Below are 23,887 nucleotides of genomic sequence, written 5' to 3'. Positions count from 1 at the left end.
CAATAGATTTAAACTACTTTAATAAAACAACTAAATATCTTTTAGCCTTCATAATACATCTACCCTGCTGCCCTTAAAAGCAACAATACACAGATGTCATTATTTTAATCATGACGTTTTAATTTTTTTAATCTAATCCGCAGTGTCACATGTAGAATGATATATTTACATCTTTTTCCCCTTTTTCTCATATATATATATATATATATATATATATATATATATATATATATATATATATATATATATATATATATATATATATATATATATATATATATATATATATATATATATATATATATATATATATATATATATATATATATACTAGTCTGCAGCTTGTATGCAGACCATTTGGGCTTTTTATAAAAATCAAATTGTTTCCTTTTGTAATTTTGTAATTTGTCATACAATCTGATATGCTGTTTAGCCAACTTCACCAGGCTTTATTACTGTGAGTTGTTTTTCACAGATGTGTGGACAGCATGTGTGCAGTAAACCTAACACCCATAGCTGAGACAGTAAAAGAGTGTTGGTACTTGTACCTAAGCCATTTATAATCAGAAAATCATATACTTTAAGAAACAATTTGAGAAGAAACTAACTCAAACTGACCAGATGTCAATTTAGAAGTTTATTGCAGAGAACAAAGGGATTAATTAGAAAAAAAAAAGACTTGACAGTTTCCATAGCGTTCTTAAAACTTTTTAATAAGATATTGACTTTGTAAGAAAGTGGAAAGAGGGTACTAAAGACATAGGAACTACAAAACTGTATCACATTGTGGAGTCACAGAACACCGAGGAGTTGGAGGAAGAAGCTTTGGCTGAAAAATAAAATCATATTGGTGTCCGTGCCCCCTAACATGCCATTTTGGGATGAAACATATATAATCTGTTTGGCCTGTCAAAGCAGTGGCTGCAGTGCCAGTGGCCAGGGTTTATGTAGAATGCCTGGGCGTGATTCTCAACCACATATGTCCAGAAATCAAGTAGAGTGCAAAATAATCAGAAAATCGGGGACCATTTGTAAGTACAAGTACCACTAATTATAAAAGTTAATAGAGAAAGAGCACTTTGATTATCATGCATTTTCTGAAGTAAATGAAGTCTATTATTTATTGACTGTAAACCTCTAGCTTGTCTCAACAAAACACAGATTTTAGAAAGGACTGATCATATTTTTGAGTTAGGACCAAAAACTGAGAAATAAACAAAAACCACTAACCACTGAAGAGTGCTGTGTTAAAACAATGACTGAAGATTAAACACAAGCATTGCAATATCACCACGAAGAGAGAGTAGAATGCGTGTTCAGCAGATAAAATCAAAATAAAACCAGCACAATTTAATAATGAACAAATAAAATCCTTCAAACAGGATGCAAATCTTCACAAACAAACAGGATGAGTGCTAAGTATAAGCCACTACTTATGACAGCTGCCCAGAATTTTATGTTGGGAAAACCAATATGCCTTTTAAGGAGAGGATTCTGCACCATCTTAGTGATACTAGACTTAATGGACAGACTAATGCTTTGTCACAGCATATTCAAAAGTATCCTGGACATAAGTTCTCCTTCCTAGCATTGGAAAGAGTGCCTGGTAATATAAGAGGTGGAGATCTATCAAATAAAACTGAAGTCTTGGAAACACACTGGATAGCTGATTTACAGGCAGGCAGGAGCCCTGGTCTTAATGGAGTGGTGCCTTTAAAACCTGTATTGAAAAGCAGGAAGCTCAGGGAATGACTTGACTTGAGTGGATTAACAACAATATAAAAAAGAGTGGTGTTTTAGTGTGAACAGGATCTGATGAAGGCAAAGCCGAAAGCACTCATCCTCTGTTTGTGAGGATTTACATCCTGTTTGAAGGATTTTATTTGTTCTTTATTAAATTGTGCTGTTTTTATTTTGATTGTATCTGCTGAACATGCATTATACTCTCTCTTTGTGGTGGTATTGCAGTGCTTGTGTTTAATCTAAAGAACTGAGAAACAGGATTGCATGACTGGAGTTGACAGTGGCACAGCAGATAGCACTGTCATCTCTCAGTAAGAGGATCCCCGGTTTAATTCCTGGCTGGGGTACCTTCTGTGTGGAGTCTACATGTCCTCCCTGTGTTAGTATGGGTTTCCTACCACATTCCAAAGACATGCAGTAGGAGGATTGGATACTCTAAATTGGCCATAGGTGAGGTTCCCCGGTTCGATTCCTGGCTGGGGTGCCTTCTGTGTGGAGTCTACATGTCCTCCCTGTGGTAGCGTGGGTTTCCTACCACATTCCAAAGACATGCAGTAGGTGGATTGTATACTCTGAGTTGGCCATAGGTGTGACTGTGCTTGCGAGTGTGTGGTGTTCAAGAACTACCTTGGCAGGGCTAGCCACCAGGCAGTGTAATCCTTGGCTCAAGATTGTCACTGTTGAAGTAGCACCCCGATCCCATGTGCAAAAATGGGAAAAAGGGGTTGTGGTAAGGGTACAGTTGTGCAGGCTGAGGATGATTTTAGCTGTACAATGCAGAAGATTGCATGAAGTGTGCATAGTCATATAAGGCAACGCTGCATGACATTTGTACATACCAGCTCAGTGGCTGTAGAGCAGCAATAAAAATATATTCTCATCTTCACCACAGAATGTTGGCATGCTGGCTTTCCACTCCGGCCCCATCTACATACATAAAGTAAGAGGGATGGCAGAACAGAAATGGTAGTGGATGACAGGAAATGTTAGATGATTGTGGGAAGCCAAACCTAAAAAAAAATTTAAAGTAAATAAAAGTTTATCAGCTCACTAACTACTTGGAGTGCTACAGATATATTAATACTGCTTAGCAGATCAAGATAAGATCAACGTTTTTTTTTTCACCTTTTGTCTATTGTTGCTCTTTTACTTGCTCTTTAAACATGTTCAGACCCTACAATCTATAGATATTCTGAAACCATGGCCAGATTAAGCCTTGGGGTGGCCCTAGGTAGTGAAATCATAGGATCTTTAGGTGGACAGATCAAGTCTTGTGGCCACTTGGGTGCTTGCATCTTGCAGAAATGCATACATTTATATGATTTATATAAGGGCATGGGATATGAATCCAGATCAAATGTAGCATTTAAATAAAACCTACACTTTATCAGTGATTCCAAGTGCTCCTGGATAGGAGTTCACATACTCCAATGAGTAGACTTTTCTGATTAGCATTTGATGCTGTTGTACAGCAAATGTGTAACAGATAAATTTGTTTCCAGTTGTTTGGCTTGCTGCAGGGCCCATAACACCATGTGATTGCTCTTAACGACCATACTTATGGATTAAAGCTACTGTATGAAAATAATGAGGAAAGGGACAGCGTTTCCTAATGTGTCTGAATTAAATGTTTACACTAAGATGGACCAAAAGCCCAACCTCATTCCAAGATGGCAGACACCTTCCTGTGAGACAATGACAGACATTATATCTAATGGTCAGCTTCTATTATCATTAGATCTTACTTTGTCCATCCTTTGCTTCAGAGCTGTTGGACTAATGAAGGCTTTAGTACTGATGGTGGCACATAAGTGATACTACATGAAGGGTCTTCAGCAGGATATCAAAGTTCAGTAGTTCCAAGACCCAGACCCCTTGAATGCACCTGTAAGGATCTCCATAACATACAAGGGAAATCTGAACTGGTAGTTTCTCTTTGCCTGTCTTCTAAAAGGCAAGGCTTTTGTTCCTCTACTTCACAAAATTGTGAAAATGAATGCTTCCTCACTGAGATTGGTAGGACACTGAGCCAATTCAGCACAGGATTCTGGTCAAGACAACAATCAGAAATTGAGCAAAACAACTCAAGGAAAAAAGAGAAAAAGAATCCACAACCGGCCACAGTAAAAACAAAGAAATTTAATATAAAACAGCACTTAAAGCCACTCTGATGCCTCTGCTCACAGCCTTCCAGGAGTAATACAAAATTAACAAACATTGCACAACGTGTATATAATTCATTCATTAACAAGTATTCAGTTAATTAATTACACAACAATTGTTTCCAATTAATTTCTAAATTCAAACCCACAGGTAACATAGTATCAAACTTTAAAATGTGGATGGATTCTTTGTAAATCAGTTTATCCTTAATATTACACATTTCCCCAGCCTCTATAGAAATTTTTTGCAAAACACAACCCTGCAACAAGGAATAATTAAAGTGCATGGCAATATTACTCTCAGTTTTGTTCTTTTTTATGTCTGTAATGTGTTCTTGCAGTCTTACTTCAAATTTTCTTCTACTTTCCCCTATGTAGTATAAATCACAGGGACACCTTAAGGCATATATAATGCCTTCACTGTCACAAGAAAAACTACCAGTAGGTAAAAAATGAACACCGTTTATTCTAACAAAACTTGTGGCAATATGGGAACATACAATCAGAAATTGACATCAGTGACTTAGAAATGAGAGCAGTTCTCCTTTCCCTCAAAACTTAGCAGAATTGAATTCTACAATCCTACATTTCCATTTGTTTAAACAGTATAGCAGTAATGTGGTACATCAGCAGGCAGGGAAGGACTCACTTCTCCCTGTCTGCAGAGAAACATTGTGAATCCAGAAGCAGGCATTCCAGAGCATCAGATTCTTATCTGCAGTTCCCATTTCATCGGGGGGGGGGGGGGGGGTTAGTCCAGCTATGTAGCATGTAGACCAAACACGTACTTTGTGATGCCCCACAAGTTAGTCCCTAAGGCCCTTGGTAGTAAGTGACATTCAGGAAGTCTGGAATCCTTTTGCTTACCCTAAAAATGGCAAATTTCAGACATTTTTCTTAGTTACTGTCCACTGGCAAGAACAAAGAACATTGATGCAAATTTCACCTAAAGGAGTGATTTATGCCTTTCATCTGCTTCTGCTCATAACAAGAGTTTGTTCTTAAAGCCAGTAATTTAAAGGTGACAATCACCTTGGTTGTTCCTTATCACCCAGGCTTCCCATTTTTTAGCACTTTTGTTTACTTATTCCATTTTGACTGCAGTTTCAAAAACATTTGCTCACTTACTCCAGTTTCTGCTTCTTGTTGGCAGTTCCACTAGATGCTCAAGTGGAAAAAAATCAGCTAGGCTGGTTTCTGTCATCTCGTCCTTCCAATGGTCTTTCAATTAGAAGATATAAGTGGACAGATTGATAACCTTCTATAAAAGCGTGTGTCAGGGGAAATAATTACCCATTTCTCACAAGGTTTCTCATCATTCATACTCTATTTTTCTTTCTGTCCTGTGCATCTGTCAACCATCTAGCCACTGCTGTTACTGCCTTTTCATTCCCTATTGCCTGTATGAGAGCTGTTCATGGTGCAGCTGTCATCTGGGCAGCCATGAGAGAGGTTTCATTTTTCTGGCCTAAACCCTTCTCCAACAGCTGATATGAGGGTCCCTTGCATCTTTTCTCTGAGTGCATGCACATTCCCATCCATGTTTCTTGAAGGCTGACTTGTGGATGTGGATTGGCAGAGCCAGGCACACATCTCTGGCCTTCTAGCACTGCTTAATGTATCTCTCTCTCTCTGTCTTTCTCTGTCTGCAGGAGATGGCACTACAGCAGGCTGACCACCTACCTTCTCACAGGAGATAACCATGACCATTTGCTCCCATCCTCCCACACCTGACTTCATCAGTGCTCAAGTTACTAACTCAGATCCCAGATCATGTGGATCAATTTGCATGGCCCTATCAATAGCATGGAGCTTGCCCTCCCCTCTGGACTGTCTGATACTGGATCTGAAGTAGTTTACTTCATTTGGTCTTCAACCTGTGGGAATACGGATCCGTATCGGATCCGAGCCAGCAAAGATTACTAGCATCAGCTCCAAGCTCCAGACTCCTCCCCTTACCCGTAATACACCTCCACTTCCTTCTATTCCCAGATCTCATTTGCCGTGATTTGTAAAACATTGTGTGTCTAGAGCTCCAGCTAGCAGGGTGATTCTGATTGTAAGTTTTTCAAAATTTTCTGTTACTTTTAGCCATTTGAGGTTAGTATAGGTACCCTTTCTCCCCTCCCATCGCTTTGGCATCGAGTGTAGTTTGTCTGTGGTGCCCCCCCCCCTTAGTCAGTCGAGTATGGTGAGTGGGTGTGTGTTATTAGTCTAAAGAAAGAAAGTTTTTGGTCTGTCTTTCTTTTTTAAGGTTTCTTACTTGATAGTATGGCTGAAAAGCTTATCTTTAAGTGCTGCACAGAGTGTGGCCATAAGCTCTCCCCAGCGGATGGCCCCGCACTGTGTGTGTTGTGCTTAGGTGTGGCTCGCCTTAATGTGGAGTGCTCCATTTGTGCTGGGTTCAGTCCCCGAACTTTGAAGGATATAAAGGCCAAGTTGGCCCTCAAAGGTCTTCTGCCTGCCACTGAACCTCCTTCCTCGTCTTCAGCTTCAGTCACATCGGCTGCTGTGACTGCCTCTCCCGCTTCTCTCCCTCTGACTTCCCCTCCCTCGCAGGCTGGGACTCAAACTCCTGCATCTAAGCTTGTGGTAGCGGAGCAGAGGAGAGGTAGAGAGCGGGAGAGAGAGTTGAGGATGAAGGAAAAGAGGAAGAGGTCCCTGGACTTCTCGTCCCCAAGCAAGTCCGCATGGATCCGTGACTTCCCTCGGCTTCGGTCTCCGAGCTTCTCCCTGGAACGGAGGAGGCACATTCAGTCTCCCAGGCCTCGCTTCCCTGACTGGCCAGGTCGGAGTTTGTGGCCTCATCTCAGTCGACCCGTTCTTTATCGAACATAGATCTGGATAAGATGATGAGGCGTTTTATCTGTACACAGATCCAGAATGGGGGTCTTGCCAGCCCCACTTCCTGAGGGAGGGGGGAGCTCGCCTCCCTTTTTTCAGCTTATTTCTCCTTCCCCGATCTGACCTTTGGCTTCGGAGTTCTCTGATCCAAGGTTGGCTTTGGTCAGGGGGTCGGCGCTGATGGTCCTTGCATCCTCGATGCCGACAGCTGCCTGGAGCATGTCGGTTCCAACCAGTTTGGATCCAAGCCACTCTCGGAGCCAGAGCTTGGGTGTCGGATCTGAGAGAGTGGAACCTTTTTCATCGGCTCCGACGTTGTTGGGCCAGGTTCCCTCCCTCGGAGCTCCGTCCACTTCGAGTCCGACTCCGATTCTCGCGTCTGATCTGGGGAGACCGGCCTCCTTATTAACTTCCCAGGAGGTTCGCTCTCCTTTAGCATTCGATGTGGTAGAACGGGTCCTCTCTATCGGATCGAGGCCCCTGACCGCACCCTCCGACTCCACCCAGACCCCCCTCAGTTCTGTCTTTGGTCCCCATTGTCTTACCAGAGGTTCCCCCAGAGTAACAGATGGCTTGCGAGTGCTCCCCGGAGAGCCCCACAGGAGATGTGCCTTGCAAACATATGTGCAAGAGGAGGCACTTGGACTCCCCGAGTCCCTAACCAAGGACACGGATTTAGATGATGGGGAGGGCTCCCCAAGATCACCTCCCAATGAGACATCATGGAGATCCTGTACCAGTGGGGAGGTTGGTCTGCCCCCAAGCCCTCCTCTGATGAGTCTGTGTTTCTGGAGGCTTTCGGCATGGGCCCGTCTATGTCTTGGGTGTCCCCTCCCATGGATCCTTTACTGGATTTGATCACCTTGCAGGCATGGAAGGAACCAGATACAGTGGAGCCGATCCCCAAGTGCCCCGATAAGGTTCTGAGTCCCTCTTTTGACAGGCCTTCCTGGAACAAGGGCTCCCCAGTGGATGCCATGGTGGTAGCACAGCCACAAAGAAGGAACTATCTCGGGAAAGTTCTTCGGTCCACCCTCCTGACCGAGAGTCACGGATGATGGACCGCCTAGGAAAGCGGGTGTATGCTTCAGCTACCTTTTCAATAAGGGCACTGAACTACTTGGCCCATGTCACAAGACTCCAACGCGACCTAGTGAAGGAGCTGGAAGAGTCTCCACCCAAGTCCATGTCGCAGGAGGACAAGGCTTCATTCTCCATGAAAATGGCCACTCTGAGAGCAGTATCAAATACATCCATGTGACTCCTCTCCCATGCTACGGAAGGAGTGGCTAGGGCGGCTGGGTCCGGCGTGTCCATCAGGCGTAATGCCTGGCTCAGGTTTGCCAATTCACTGAACGCTTTAAGGCGTCCTTTGCCAATGCCCCTTATGACGGCTTGACTCTTTTCAGTAAGACCATCAAGGAGACACTAGTCCAGAATGAGAAGGACGGGAAGACACTGTCTGCCGTCGGGATCCACTTCTCTAACCCTCAAAGGTCCTTTTCCCGGAACTAGAGACGGCAAAAAAGATGTGGTTCTGGAAGTGTCAGTATTCCTGGGACACTCAGGGCTCTTCTTTCCCTAGAGGCAGAGGGGGACAGAATGGACGTCAGCCCAGAGGCCGAGGGGGGCCGCGAAACTTCGAGTCTCGAGAACCACTCTCGGACAGACCCGGGCAGCAAATCTGAGGGGTTGCCTGGCTGCTCCACTCTGGAGGCAGTCGGGGGACGATGTCCTTGGACCCAGCGGCATGGGAGTCCATAACAACGGATGGCTGGGTGCTTCAAATCATATCTATGGAGGATATTCTATCCCCTTTTTGGGTTCCCCCCATAACTCCCAAACACCTCCTGGACATCCCACCCACACAAAGGGAGGCAGCAACACAGGAAATTTCCAAGCGGCTAGGAAACAGAGCCATCAAATCCATCCCCCCAGATCAGTTCGGATCGGGCTTCTACTCCAGGTTCTTTTTGGTGCCAAAGAAAATGGGACTTAAGGCCCATCCTGGACCATTCTACCCTGAACCTCTCAGTTGCCAAAGAAAAGTTCTGGATGGTCACACTACAGTCCATCATGCCATACCTGCAAGAGAGTGACTGGATGTGCTTGTTAGATCTCCAGGATGCTTACTATCACATAAAAATGCACAGAAGCTCCAGGAGATTCCTCAGCTAGGGGCCAATAATTATCAATTTCTAGCCCTACCCTTTGGTCTCACCACAGTCCCCAGGGTGTTTACCAAAGTGATGGCAGTTGTAGCTGCTCACCTGAGGCTTCAGGGGATTCAGGTCTTATCCGTACCTGGACGATTGTCTCCTCACTGCTCCCACCAGGCGTCTACTTTCCCTAACCAGGGATTACTAGCTGAAACTTGCCTTGAGTTTAGGTATCTCAATCAACACAGCCAAGTCTCTACTAGAGCCTGTACGGGTGATAGATTACATTGGTGCCAGGATAGACACACTGCAGTGCAAAGTGTTCCTGACCTCGGAGAGAGTTCAAAACCTCAGGATGCATGTCTCCCTAATTTACCGTTCTCACCTCCCGACAGTGGAATCAGTGTTGAGGGTCCTAGGCTTGATGGCAGCAACCATAACTCTCCTTCCATGTGCTCGGCTACACATGCGGATTCTTCACTGGACCCTAGCGGTTCAGTGGTCCCTGTTGGATTTACCACTAACCTATCCTATCCACCTGAGTCAAGTGTGTCAGTTGTCCCTCATATGGTGGATGAGCTCTCTGGACATTTTGGAGGGACGATCCTTTGTTCCAGCCCCAGCCCAAACCACAGTGACCACAGATGCCTTCCAACTCGGGTGGGGGGGGGCATTGTTCTGGCAGGGCAGTCCAATGCCTGTGGTCCCCCATAGAGACCAGCTTGCATAACAGTGTCCTAGAGATGAGGGTGGTCCTTCTAGTGTTGCAGGACCTTCATGCCTTTCTTCCTTGGGGGACGATTGCCATTCAATCAGACAGCATGTCAGTAGTCTGGTATATCAACAAACAGGGAGGGACCAGATCTTATCCCCTTTGTCGCGAGGCCATAAGAGTGTGGGAATGGGCAATCTCCACTAGTCACTTTCTCATCGCAACGCACATTCCGGGACAGTCCAACATTCTAGCTGACAGGCTAAGTCAGACCATTCTGATGCCTTACGAGTGGTCTCTGAATCTATCAGTAGCGGAACAGATCTTAAGCGAGTGGGGTCAAACTTGCTGCGATCTCTTTGCATCTCCTTCCAACGCGAAGTGCAGCAGGTTTTCCGCTCTGAATCCCCCGCCGAGGGTGTCCCCCAGAGATGCTCTAGTTCATGCTTGGCCTCCCAGTCTTCTGTATGGTTACCCACCAGTTCCTCTCATCCTGAGGTTTCTGCAGAAAGCTTGTTGACTGGGGAGCAAGGTGATCCTCCTTGCCCCATTCTGGCCTCGCCAGGTATGGTTTCCCTTCCTTTGATCTCACCTTCTGGCTCCACCTTGGATCCTAGATCCCATTCAGGACCTGATTTCACACCCATTGGGGGTGCCTCATCCGAGTCTGGACAGTCTGAATCTCATGGCTTGGCTGCCCCAATTCCCATGATTGCTCAGACTCCCGGACTTTCCTCCTTAGTTAAGTCTATTTTGGTAGCTGCTCATAAGTCTTCTACCAGAAAGGTTTATCACAGCAAATGAAAACGTTTTTCTTTCTGGGCCTCTGAGGAGTTTGGATCCTTTTACGGCTCCTGTTTCCGCCATTCTTGATTTTCTAGCTAATATTTTCCAGCCTGGAGCTAGTTCTTCTACTGTCAAAGTTCAGTTGGCTGCCATTTCTTATTTTCATATGGGTGAGAATTCTGCATCCTTGGCATCTTTTAGACTGTGTAAAGCCTTTATTAAAGGCACTTTTTTGCTACGCCCCCCGGTCAAAGATCCTTTCCCCCTGTGGGACCTTACTATGATTCTCCAAGCTCTGATCGCTCCACCTTTTGTGCCTGCCACAACTGCAGATCTAAAATTTCTATCGTGGAAAACAGATTTTCTGGTGGCTGATGCCTCTGCTAGAAGGGTTTCAGAATTAGAGGCCTTGTCCATAAAATTTCCATACATTATTTTTCATAAAGATAGAGTTTCCCTTTGAACCAACCCATCTTTTCTTCCTAAGGTGGCATCTCCAGTCAATATCAATCAGACTATAAATTTGCCTATGTTCTTTCCCAATTTTACAACAGAATGGAATACTAACTACACATGTTGGGTGTTCATAAACAGTTATGATTCTATTTATACAGGACAAAAATTTTTTCGTAAATCTGATCAATGTTAAAGCTCATTCCACTAGGCTACGTCTGCAGCTTTCTGGTCTAGGGTGTCTTTGGATGACATTTGCTGTGCAGCTACTTGGTCCTCATCTCATACGTTTATTTCCCATTACAAATTGGATTTGACATCTAGAAGGAGAGCATCCTTTGGCTCCGCGGTGCTCTGGAATATCCTTCCGTGAGGGTCTCCCAGGAGTTTAGTAGCTGGGGACTCTGTCCCACAGGTTAAAGACCAAATGAAGTAAACTACTTCAGATAAAGAAGTTATGTACTCACCATAACGTTGCATCTGAGTAGTTGTACTTCATTTGTCTTCAACCATCCCTCCCTCCTTCCCCCAGACCTTGGCGCATGTTCAGCCTACGGGCTGTAGTATAGGTCACAAGTATGTTATCAGGTCGGGTTCTAAGTATAAGTTCTGCAAACTCGATCTGGGGATGGAAGGCAGTGGAGGTATATTATGGTTAAGGAGAGGAGTCTGGAGCTCAGAGCTGATGCTAGTAATCTTTGCCGGCTCGGATCCGATACAGATCCGTATTCCCACAGGTTGAAGACAAATGAAGTACACTACTCAGATGGAACGGTGAGTACATAACTTCTTTTTTTAACTCATTCACAATGGAGCAGGTCAGGAATGCTGGCTGCTGTCTTCCCCATAAGAACAATAGTGCATCTTGAGCTCATTTTCCAAGAATTCATTTCTCTTTCCATACTGAAAACAAATTCTCAAAACTGTTTAACAATGACAGTAAAAACGTAAATGCAAAAGTTCTTCAGCAGACACAGATATTTGCAATGATATAAATGCCGACAGTATAACTCAGTTACAGTTTAATATTGGGTAACAAACTCAGATGTTATGTATATTGTTTGCATATTTGTTAAACACAAGTTACAGTATCTCAGTTTAGACTCACACAGTCTGTATGTCATTTTTTATGTGGATGTTGGCTTCAAAATTATACTTGAGCCAATATTATATCATGTTCATTTCCAGATATATTCATGGAACTATAATAAATATCACATTTCTCATAATCTGGCAACTAAAAGTAGTATCTCGGAACCTGTAACAGACAACAGATTGTATATCAGTGTGCAAGCTGTATGGATTGATGTCAGCTTTGAAATGATTCATCATGTATGTTGTCCCCATGTACCCCTGCAAAAGATATGCTCATAATAATGCCATCATCATAATTTCCATTATAAAACAAATCAACAAAATCTTGGATTTTCTGCCAAAGTCCTATATAAACATGTTTGTTTTGTAGAAATCAGCCTCTACCTTTGCCAGCTTCAGTATTATACTTCATCCATGACTTTGCCTTACTTCCTTGCAAAGATATTCAGACAAATATGACAAAGATATTAGTTTTCATAATCCATCAAAATAAACTGTGATATCATCTTTTATTTATTTTAATTTTATTATTTGTTTACCAGGAAAGTCCAACTTGGAACAAAGCCTTTTTCAGTGGAGGCACAGGGAGAAACGCCCTAGATGCATGTTTTTGTAATGTGGGAGGAAACCCACATGAACGCCAGGAGGATATGCAGATTCCACACAGAAGGCACCCCAGCCAAGAATCGAACCGGAGAACTTCTTGCTGTGAGGCGACAACGCTACCACTGCGCAGTCAATTTGTGCTCATGTCTTCTATCCACATTTCATGTCATTGCATGAAATTGTACATTTTGAGACCAGCTTGAAAGTGATACTTATGTATCACCCTGTCATCTTCCCCAACAGAGTAATTTACCAAAATATGAAAATTATCATAATTTTCATAACCTAAGCAATGAACAAAATGTAATATGTGTCCATGTATGCAACAGTTCAAGTTCTGTCATCTTGTTGCAAGTATCAGTGACAGCTTCAAAATGAGGTCTTTCTCACTGTGTATTCATGCTACTTAGCAGTTATTCACCAAAAGAAAAAAAAAAAAACATTTTATAACTATGCAATAAACTGTGATATCTACCCATGTGTGCATGCAACATACAGTTCTAGTCCTGCCATTATGTTGAAATTATTAATGACATTTACAAACTGAGGCTTTATTCATCATCATAGCTCTCAACCTCTTAGCACAAGAAATCTGGACAGTACCAAAAATAATATGGGGACAAAGCTCCAAAAATAGGGACAAATTTTAAATATTGCTCTTATAAACTTGGTCGTTAGAATAAAACGTCTTGTATTACAATGCATTTTCTGAAGGATATGAAGTCTTTCAACTCAAATTCTGTCACTAGTCTATTAAATCCCCACTGATTTGCTGCAAAAATCCAGGAAAAAAATACAAATTTCATGAGGAACAGACTAAAAATATGAAACACAAATCTGGATATTCTGTGATATGTTCCCGAGCAAAGTTATTCACAAAAAAATATAGAAACTTATTATTTTCATAACCTGAGCAACAGCAACCTGATATTTTTGTATTTCTGCAATACACTGGGCCTTTCTGGTCATGTTGGTATTAGTATTGATTGCAGTTTCAAATGAGGCCTCGATTATCATGTTGACTTGCTCCTTAGCAGGTGTCTTCACAAAAATATAAAAAAAATTGTAATGTTTATAACCTAAGAAAATGACTTGTGTGTATTTTTGCAATACACTATTCCTGACTGTTCATCATGTCATTAATATTCAATCTGACACCATGTTCCCTAGCAGTGTTATTCACGAAAACATGAACAATATCATTTTCATAACGTATGCAATTATCACACGGGGGTTGGGAGATTCATATAATGGTTAAGATGTTTGCCTTACAGACACAAGATACAGTGTTTGATTCTCACATGAGGTAATTGGCTAGGCTTAAAATGGAGCACAAGGGCAGTTAGCCTAGTACTAACCTATGAAATTATGATAGCTATGTATTTCTACAATACACAATTCTTCACCATTTATGCTGTAAATATTGATGACAGCTTCAGAATAAGCTATGTTCCTTAACACAGTTATTCAAAAAAGTGTAAAAAAAATAGCAACATTTTCTTAATCTAAGTAGTAAGCAAAGTGATTTGTGTATTCATGCAGTACACACTTCCTGTCCTGTCATTATATCATAAATATTGACGACAACTTCTACATCAGACCTTACTCATCATCTTCTTATGTTCCCTAACAGAGTTATTCAAAAAAAAATATGAAAACTAGCATAGTTTTCATAAACAATGTAATAGCCCATCATGTATTTTTCTACGATGTATACACATAAGTATTGTTTCCAGCTTACTCATCACCTTGCCATATTTCAATTTTTCTTAGAAACTGAAAGCACCATGATACATACATACATTGTTTGCAAATGTCTGTAGTAATGCATGCCTGCAAACAGTATCTGCACACATATCTTTTAAACTTCATACAGCAATATCAAGTGGTAACAATTTTTCAGTAAGAAAATTATAGATGTTCTTCGTGTTTCACTGTTGCAGTCCTCACATATGGGTTATCCGGCTCCCGGTAGCCCTCAGTCGGCCTGAATACCAGAGTCCTTGGTATATGACGTCGGCTGCTGCCGGTTGTAAAACTGATGTCAGTACGTCAGGTATAAAGGGAGGCAGCCGACGCCATTTCCTTCAGTCTTTCTTGCTGCGAAGCCCAAAGCAGATGCAATTCACACTAGTGCCAGTCGGCCGTTTACCTTCGTTTCGCTTTCTGACTACCAAGTTGAAGACGCCTTCAGATAAGCACCCCGTTGGGGATCCTCTTTTCTTGCTTTAACAAACGTCAGATAAAGTTAATAACTGTCTTGCCTGTGGAAAACAGATTCCGCACCATGATTTCCATTCCTATTGTATAACTTGTTTGGGCCTTGAGCACGATGTCCCTAACTGCGATCTCTGTGCTTCCTTTAACCAGCGTACCATACGCTGTAGAGCTAAGATTTTGTAAAAGCATTTCGGAGTGTGGCCTAAGTTCTTCGGTATGGCGTCTTCTGGTCTCCCGACTTCGGATATACCTAGGAAACGCAAAGACAAGGACCGCGTCAGGCCTAGGGTTAAATAAACTGACGACGCACCGGTGAAATTGGTCGTCAGCACAGCGGTAGTCAGTGAGGTGCTTTCACAGCCCCTGCGGTCTGCAGATTTTCAGCCACAAGCCTCTGCCGACACCTTTATGGAGTACTCCATGCTGCAGGCTGCTATTTTGTCTTCAGACCCTCCACCTGTCGCCACCTCAGATGGGTCCGGAGCCACTTTGCAGGCACTGGCTTCTGACGCCTCTTCTTTTCGACATGAGACCAGAGCCAGACCAACTACCTTAATTCAGATTTCTGCAGTTGCTAGGCCTCCCGAGTCCTTCCGGATTGCTAGTAAAACTTGTAGCCGCAAATCTACTCACAAGCAGGCGTTGGCCTCCCCTCCTGTACCTCAGTCCCAGTTGGTAAAGATGGCTGGTGATCTTCTTTCCTTGATTAGGGGCTCTCATTCTCCCCTTCAAAGAGAGCTAGGGAATTATCTCCTGATGTTTTGTCTGTCTCAGATTCTGAGATTTCCAGTATGTCTGCTGATGAAGAAGAAAATTCTCAACTTTTTCTGGCTTTGAGGATTGTGATGCTGAGGACTCTATCCCTTCTGCCTCCCCTCCAGAAGATTTTTACTTTGGGGATACTTTGAATACTCTTAGGGAGCATTTTAAATGGGAATGTCAGGATGTTCTTCATGTTTCACTGTTGCAGTCATTACATTTGGGTAATCTGCTGGCAGGTTGCCCTCAGTCGGCCTGAATTCCAAAGTCTTGAGTCCTGCATCGGTTGCTGTCTCCTCTTCCATGACGTCAGTTCGTCTGGGGTATAAAACATGCAGCCAATGCCATTTTCTTTAGTCTTTCTTGCCACGCGGTGCCCGAAGCAGAAGCAGTTCGCAAGTGCCAGTCGGCCGACTCCTGAGATTTTCGTGTTTGAGTTTCAGATCCGAAGTCTTCAATAAAGCTAAGTACCCCGTTGGGGAAACTTTTTTCTTGCTCCAGACCAATGTCAGAAAAAGTTAATAATTGTATTTCTTGTGGGAAGCAAATACCTCATAAGGATTTTCATTCTTACTGTATTTCTTGCCTAGGCCCTGATCACAATGTTTCTGGTTGTCACTTTTGTGCTAGATTTAACCAACGCACTACTAAGCGTTGGTATGATTTTGCTTTAAACTATTTTGGACGCCGGTTTGATTATCCAGAAATGTCGTCGGATAGCTCCACAAAAATGCAAAGAAAAGGAAAGAGATGGACAACCGTGGCCCAAAACTGACGACAAAGCTTCTAAGCCAGTCGCCGGTCCTCAGTGAGGTGCTTTCGCAGCCCTTGACACCCGCTACTTTAGAGTCGCAGGCCGCTACCGACTCCCACATGGAGTCAGCCATGCTGCTGGAAACTCAAGGTATTGGTGCCTCGGATATTATCCCTTCAGATGGGTCCAGAGCCGCTGAGCAGGCACCGGCTTCTGAGGGTGTTTTCAGACCTAAACATCTTTACATCAAACTGACTTCAGCTTCAAAGGCAAAGACTAAAGCACCTTCCAAAGCAAAGAAACGAACTCAAGAGCCACGTGGTCAGGCCTCTATGCCCAAAAAACAAATGCTCAAAATGGCCGAAGACTTGATTACCTTGATCAGGGGTTTCCATCCCCCTCCTGATAAGAGGCTTAGGCAAGAGACTTGCTATGAATCTTCAGATCAGGTTTCCATTTCTTCTGATTCCTTTTCTGATCAGGAATATTCTCTTCCCCCCTATGAGGATTCTGATGCTGAAGAATCTATACCTTCAGCTTCTTCTCCAGAGGACTATTCTTTTGGGGAAACCTTACATACCATGAGGGAGCATTTCCACTGGGAGATCCAAGATTTTTCAGAATCTAAAAAGAGACTCAGGGATTTCCTTTTACTACCTCAGCACAAGCCACTAGCCATTCCACCTGTGTTAGACATTGTAGATGATGTGTTTTCAGAGTGTAGTCTTACCCCTGACTCCTTACCTCCAGCTCCTGTTAAGGCTGACGGATATTACAGGGTTCCTGACTCTCATAAATTCCTTTTTAAAAACCCTGCTGCAGACCCAGAAACTATTTCTCAGGGTCACAAAGGAGTTAAGGCTTCCGCTGCAAAAAACCCTGCCCCCTCTGACAGAGATTCTAGGGCACTGGATAGATGGGGAAGAAAGGTTTACACATCTGCTACCTAGGCTATAAGGGCCTTAAACTGTCAGTTTCATATGCTCAAATATCAGCAACATGTCATGGCATTGCTTAAACAGAAAATATTGTTAAACTCTGAATATACAGAAAACAAGGAAATGCAGGATTTATTGCATGCAGCTGAACAAGTTGGAAAGCATACTTTGCAATGTGGTTTTGATTCTTTAGAGGCCTCCTGCAGGGCCGCAGTTACAGGTTCTGTAATTAGGAGGCATGCTTGGTTAAAGGAACAAAATCTGCCTGATCATGTTAAAGTTAAATTATTAGATGCATCTTTACAGCATGATACTTTGGTGTTGAGGCAGAAGAGGTGTTAAAGAAAATGGAGGACAAAGCTAAATCTATGCAAACGGTCAAAGATTTTTTACAAGTACAGCCACCTAGGTTTAGTAGACACTGGCCAACAAAGAATTGGTCCTTTCTTGTGTCAGACAGACCTCAAAGGGGCAGATCTAGATGCCCTAGAGGCAGATCCCAGGCTCAAGGTTCATACCGCTCAAAGCAATGGGGGGCTTCTACCTCCAAAGTTGGAGAAGACAAATCACAATCATACAGGAAACAGTCCCAATGACTTCCCCCTGCCCTGCACCAAGCACTTATCTCCTGGCAGCACCCTTAGGGGGGGAAATTAGCACTTTTTTCTCAAAACTGGCAAATTATAACCCAGGACAAGTGGGTCCTAAATATCGTGTCACAAGGCTACAAGTTCCATTTCCATACCCTGCCAAAGGCAAACGGTTGGCCATATCTGCCAAAAAAATCAATGGGTAGAGGCACAAAAACAAGTCTCATCCCTCATGGACATGGGAGCCATTCAACAAGTACCAGAGCAAGAGCAGGGACAAGGATTTTACTCAAGACTGTTCTTGGTACCCAGAAAGGACAAGGCCTGGAGGCCAATACTGGACCTATCTATTTTGAACACATTCATGGATATACCAAAATTCAAGATGTTGACTTTGCAGCAGGTTCTGCCCATGCTGGGCAATAACGCTTGGCTAGTGACTTTAGAGCTAAAAAAAGGCATACCTGCATGTCCCAATCAGACATATATGCAGAAGATACTTCAGATTCAAGGCTGGCTCAATGCATTACCAATTCTCTGCACTGCCCTTTGGCTTATCTACTGCTTCCAGGGTCTTTACAAAGTGCATTCTGCAGACAAAGAGGAATACAAATATATCCTTACTTGGACGACTGTCTAATTCAAGCAGAGAACAAGGACATTCTTCTACAGCATCTGTCGTTTGTGAAAAGACTTCTAACATGCCTAGGGTACACAGTCAACAAAAATAAATCAAAACTAGTACCCTCTCAAGAGATACGATTCCTGGGTAATACAACTGCCCAGATGGCTTATCTCACACCAGACAAACAAAGGCAACTGATTTATCTATTTCAAAATGTTGGCAACAAAGGCCCAGTTATCTGCAAGAAAATTTCTGCAGGCTTTGGGCTTCATGGCATCCTGCATCCTATTAATTCTATATGCAAGACTGCATATGAGGAAACTTCAATGGTACCCAAAAAGCATTTGGACTCAACATTGCCACAGCCTGGTAACTATGATTACTCTCATTCCCTGCCTGCAACAGGAGTTTCGAGGCTTGTCACCAAAACAAGGGACAGCTATTCACATTACCCCCAGCCAGGCAGACACTAACAACGGATGCATCAGATTATGCCTGGGGGGCCCACATGACAGGAAGATGCATTCAGGGCACATGGACCTCAAACCAAATGCATCTACATATCAATCAAAAAGAGATGCTAGCAGTTCAAAATGCCCCTACAGCCTTCAAGGACCTACTTCATCCAGGACAACTACTGATAAAGGCAGACAACACCATGGTCATGTGGTATATAAACAAGCAGGGGGCACACATTCTTACCCCATTTGCAGACTAGTCATGACTTTGTGGGACACAGCATTGACTTACCAAGTATATCTGCAGGCACAATTCCTGCCAGGAAGGAAAAATACTCTGGCAGACGAACTAAGCAGAAACCTCATGGATCCCCACGAGTGGCACCTGAACCCACAAGTCTTCAGCATGATAACAAGGAAATGGGGATGCCCGGATATAGATCTATTTGCCTCCCCTCACAACTACCAACTAAAAAGATTCTGCACAAGGATTTATCACAGACGAGCATGGAAAGTGGACGCCCTATCTTTCAGCTGGAAAAACCTATCAATATATGCAACTCACCCTGCCTCCTTTTGAGCCAGCTGCTAGTGCTGATGTAAAGTTTTTATCTTGGAAAACAGCTCTGCTCCTAGCAATAACATCTGCAAGACGAGTTTCAGAGCTACAGGCACTCATGGCTGTGGAACCTTTTATCATTTTTTATCCAGACAGGGTCTCTCTGAGGACAAACCCAACATTTATGCCTAAGGTGGTGTCCAGTGTGGCTCTCAATCAAACTATTCACCTGCCAACCTTTTATCCAAATCCACAGAACAAGGGGGAGGGAATTCTGCATTCTTTGGACGTACACAGACAGCTTAGATTCTACTTGGACAGAACCAAAGTTTTCAGAAAAGCAGAGCAATTACTAGTGACATATGCTGCAGGATCACAAGGAAAGTCTGTCTCAAAATAGACTACTTAAAAGTGGATAGGCCACTGCATTCATTTCTGCTATGTACACCATGGCAAGCCAGTATCTAACGGCATTAGGCCACACTCAGCCAGAGCTGCAGCCACTTCAGCAGCCTTTCTCAGGGGAGTACCTGCCAAGGACATTTTAGAGGCTGCTACTTGGAGTTCAGTGCACACCTTTACAAAGCACCATCATCTGTCATTCTACTCTAAATCCAGGGCAGGCTTTGCCACTGCAGTTCTGCAGGGCCTCATAGCCGCTCCTAATGCTGTTTAGCTCCAGCCTCCCAACCTTAGCTTTGGGACTCTACCCAAATGTAATGACTGCAACAGTGAAACACGAAGAACATAGTAGAGTTGTGTACACTTACCATAAATGTAGATGTGCAGTCCAGGTTACCCACCCACCATCCCCCTTTTTCTTCTGATGGAACCTATCTTTCCTTCTCTAATTTATACAACCTATGTGGTGTATTTGCTTGTAGATGAAGGTAAATTTTGTATTGGTGCATGTAATTATACATATATATAAATTTTGGCAACCCTTTTAGGGGGCACCTGACATCTGGGGCAAGGAAAACTAAAGAAAATGGCGTTAGCTACTTCTTTTATACCCCTGACGACCTAACGTCAGGGAAGGGGCGACAGCAGCCGACGCAGGACCCAGGACTTTGGAATTCAGGCTGGCTGAGGGCAACCTGCCAGCAGGATTACCCAAATGTAGTGACTGCAACAGTGAATACACTCTGACATCTACATTTATGCTAAGTGTACACAACTGTACTTTCTTCATGAGGCCAGGAGGCATAGCACAAGAAAATCCTATGCAGATAAATGGAAGAAATTTTGCACTTGGATGTTAGCTAAATGAGAGAACTCTTCTCATCCTTCTCTTTCACTCATTCTTGACTACCTAGCAGGATTGCTTAATGGTGGACTTTCCTTTTCTTCAATCAAAATTCACGCTTCAGCAATTTCGGCTCATTGTTCTTTTGAGCAACCCATTTTTTCTCACCCCTTGATGAAGCAGTTCCTGAGGGGAGCTAGTAATCTTAGACCTCCCAGAAGAGCTCCTGCTCCTGCTTGGGATCTTAATTTTGTCCTGGAAAAACTTACTCTACCTCCCTTTGAACCAGCTGCCTCTGCAGATTTGAAGTTTCTATCCTGGAAGACTGCATTCCTTTTAGCTATTACTTCAGCTAGAAGGGTATCTGAGCTGCGAGCCTTAATGGCAGTAGAACATTTCATTATTTTTCACTCGGATCGGGTTTCTCTGAGAACCAATCCCTCCTTTATGCCTAAGGTGGTTTCCAGTTTAACCTTTAAGCAGTGTATTCACCTGCCTACATTTTTCAACAATCCCCAAAATAAAGGGGAAAGGATTCTGCACTCTCTTGATGTGCATAGACAGCTGAGATTTTACTTAGGACTAAATCCTTTTGAAAAACTGAACAGTTATTGGTTAGTTTTGCTCCTGGGGCTCAGGGTAAAGCTATTTCAAAACAAACCATCTCCAAATGGATTGCTCATTGTATTCACTTTTGTTACCTGCAGCATGGGAAGGTTCCCCTCAGGTTATTGGGACCCATTCTACTAGAGCAGCCTCTACCTCTGCAGCCTTTCTGAGAGGTGTGCCTACTAAGGACATTCTAGAAGCAGCTACTTGGTCTTCTGTCCATACTTTCACAAAGGATTACAATCTACCTTTGTTTTCTAAATCCAGAGCTGGTTTTGCCTCTGCAGTTTTGCAGGGCCTCCTTACCAAACCTTATTCTGTGATCCTTCCCTCCCCCCTTTGTCTTCTTACTGGGCTTTGGGAATCGACCCATATGTGAGGACTGCAACAGTGAAACACGAAGAACATAGTACAGTTGTGTACACTTACCATAAATGTAGATGTTCGAGTGTATTCACTGTTGCAGTCCTGGTTTCCCACCCTCCATTCCCCCTTTTTTCCTAAGGCACAGACTATAGATTTTTATTTTTTGTATGACATATGTCCAGGGTGCTACCATTCCTGGGTTAGTCTTCTTTTGGGGGCTCCTGACAGTTGAGGCAAGAAAAACTGAGGAAATGGCGTCTGCTGCCTCCCTTTATACCTGACGTACTGACATCAGTTTTACAACCGGTGGCAGCCAACATCATATACCAAGGACTCTGGTATTCGGGCCGACTGAGAGCCAGATAACCCATATGCGAGGACTGCAACAGTGAATACACTCGAACATCTACATTTATGGTAAGTGTACACAACTGTACTTTTTCTGTACCACAGTGGTAGCATTTGAAAATGCCATCCAGATAGCCTGATGTTTTGTGGCAGCAGGCATCAAGTGCACTTTACCAGTATGTCCCGCATTGCTGCCATCATGCCATTATGGAGGCCAGTCAAGAAAAGCTGTATTCCAAAGTCTTTGAATTGAACTACATCATTTACAAAAAGGTGCAGATCTTCTGCAGTAATGCGGTCTTGCCTGATTATTGTTTTAAACAAGAAAGTTATTGAATTATCACTTCTGACATAGACAATCGTACATTTGTATAAAATCATAAACCATATTGACATATTTTCAGTTGCAAACATTATACATCCCTTATAATCTATGCAGTCATTGTCAGTTAAATATTACATTGCTCATTCAGTTTCTGCCCTTAAACCTCATTTTTCCACCAAAACATTATTCTTAATGTATTGTTCCCATGTTTCCCATTTTTGTATATAATTTGCCCCTACCCTTTTCTAAAGATCCCACTTCAGTTCTTTTATCTCTGTTACTATACTCACTAGTGCAGTTGGTTCAGACTTTGAGTTTCATTTTCTAGTAATTGCTTTTTTGGCAGCCACCACAATTAAACTCAGCAAGGCTTTACTATGTCTAAGCAATTCCTATTCTGTATTACAGCTAAAAAATAATAATTTCCTTAGTTATACCAGTGTGCTAACCCAGTATTTCCGACAGGGTAGTCTGCAGGTAATTTTTAAAGTCTACTCATTACACTTCCAAAAATAATTTCTAAATTGCATCTTTCTTCCATGTCACATCTCCAGCATTTGCAATCCACCTAAGGAAAAATTCTTTGGAGTCTGTTTGGGGTATAAAAATATCTGTGCAAGCACTTCAAACAAATATCATAACTCTTCTAGACTTTGTTACATATTTGGGAGCCAAACATATATCCTCCCATTATTTCTTTGTGAATAGCTTATATACTCTCTTTCCAGTCCTTTTGAACCTCCTCTGATTGCTTCCTATAGTTGTACATGCCATACTAACCATCCCTTTTTTAAGCAGTAGCTTCTGTTCTTGATTCTACTAAAAACTCTACCAGTGATCCCCTATATCTTTCTCTTTGCCTATATACTGATATCAATCCTTGATAGGGAAGGCAATCTCTAGCCTGCATTCCTCTCAACCTCTTAGAGCAAGAAATCTGGACAAAGCCATAAATACAAGCGGGACAAAAGCCCAAAATAGGGACAATTTTTAAATATTGATCTTACAAACTTAGTTGATAGAATAATAGGTTTTGCAATAGCATGAATGTTCTGAATAGTAGAAGTCTGAAATGCATATGTCTGTCATTATTTTTTTTAACTTCAGTCTTTAATGATTTGCCACTAATTTGCCAGAAAACCACAATTTTTTGAAAAACAGACCAAAAATAATTCTATGAAAATCTGTACAGCTGAGAGATATGTGCTTGCAGACCAAGTGCATTCTTGGCCTCTTCCCATTCTGTTACCTTTCCCTCACTAAAAAGTTGCTCCCAATACCTTGGTTCTTTTGCCAGTTTTCTCCAGTGAATTCCTGACCTGTGTTGCCTATTCTGTGTACTTCTTATTGCAGTCATTCCTATCAGCAGAATCTTCTTTCTCCATTCACGTGTTGACTTAGTTCTTAAAATACTTTCTGCTACTTTATGAATATAATATAATAATATTCAGGTTCCTATTAGATGACTGAAGACACATTCTATCAAATGCGTCGTGATTGAACTTAAAACAACGAAAAGGCAAAATAGTG

At 42.7% G+C, this 23,887-nt stretch overlaps 1 protein-coding gene across 3 annotated transcripts in view; it reads left to right on the top strand.

The window, feature by feature from the left end:
• LOC122811820 (pleckstrin homology domain-containing family A member 3-like) overlaps window positions 1-23,887 on the top strand; it is a 547,265-nt gene that overhangs the window by 468,221 nt on the left and 55,157 nt on the right. The gene's annotated exons all lie outside the window — the stretch shown is intronic.

This window comes from Protopterus annectens, chromosome 9.part0 (genome assembly GCF_019279795.1).
Source record: "Protopterus annectens isolate FY-2018-M chromosome 9.part0, PAN1.0, whole genome shotgun sequence".
NCBI lineage: Eukaryota > Metazoa > Chordata > Ceratodontiformes > Protopteridae > Protopterus > Protopterus annectens.
This window is presented reverse-complemented; position numbering and strand designations above follow the sequence as displayed.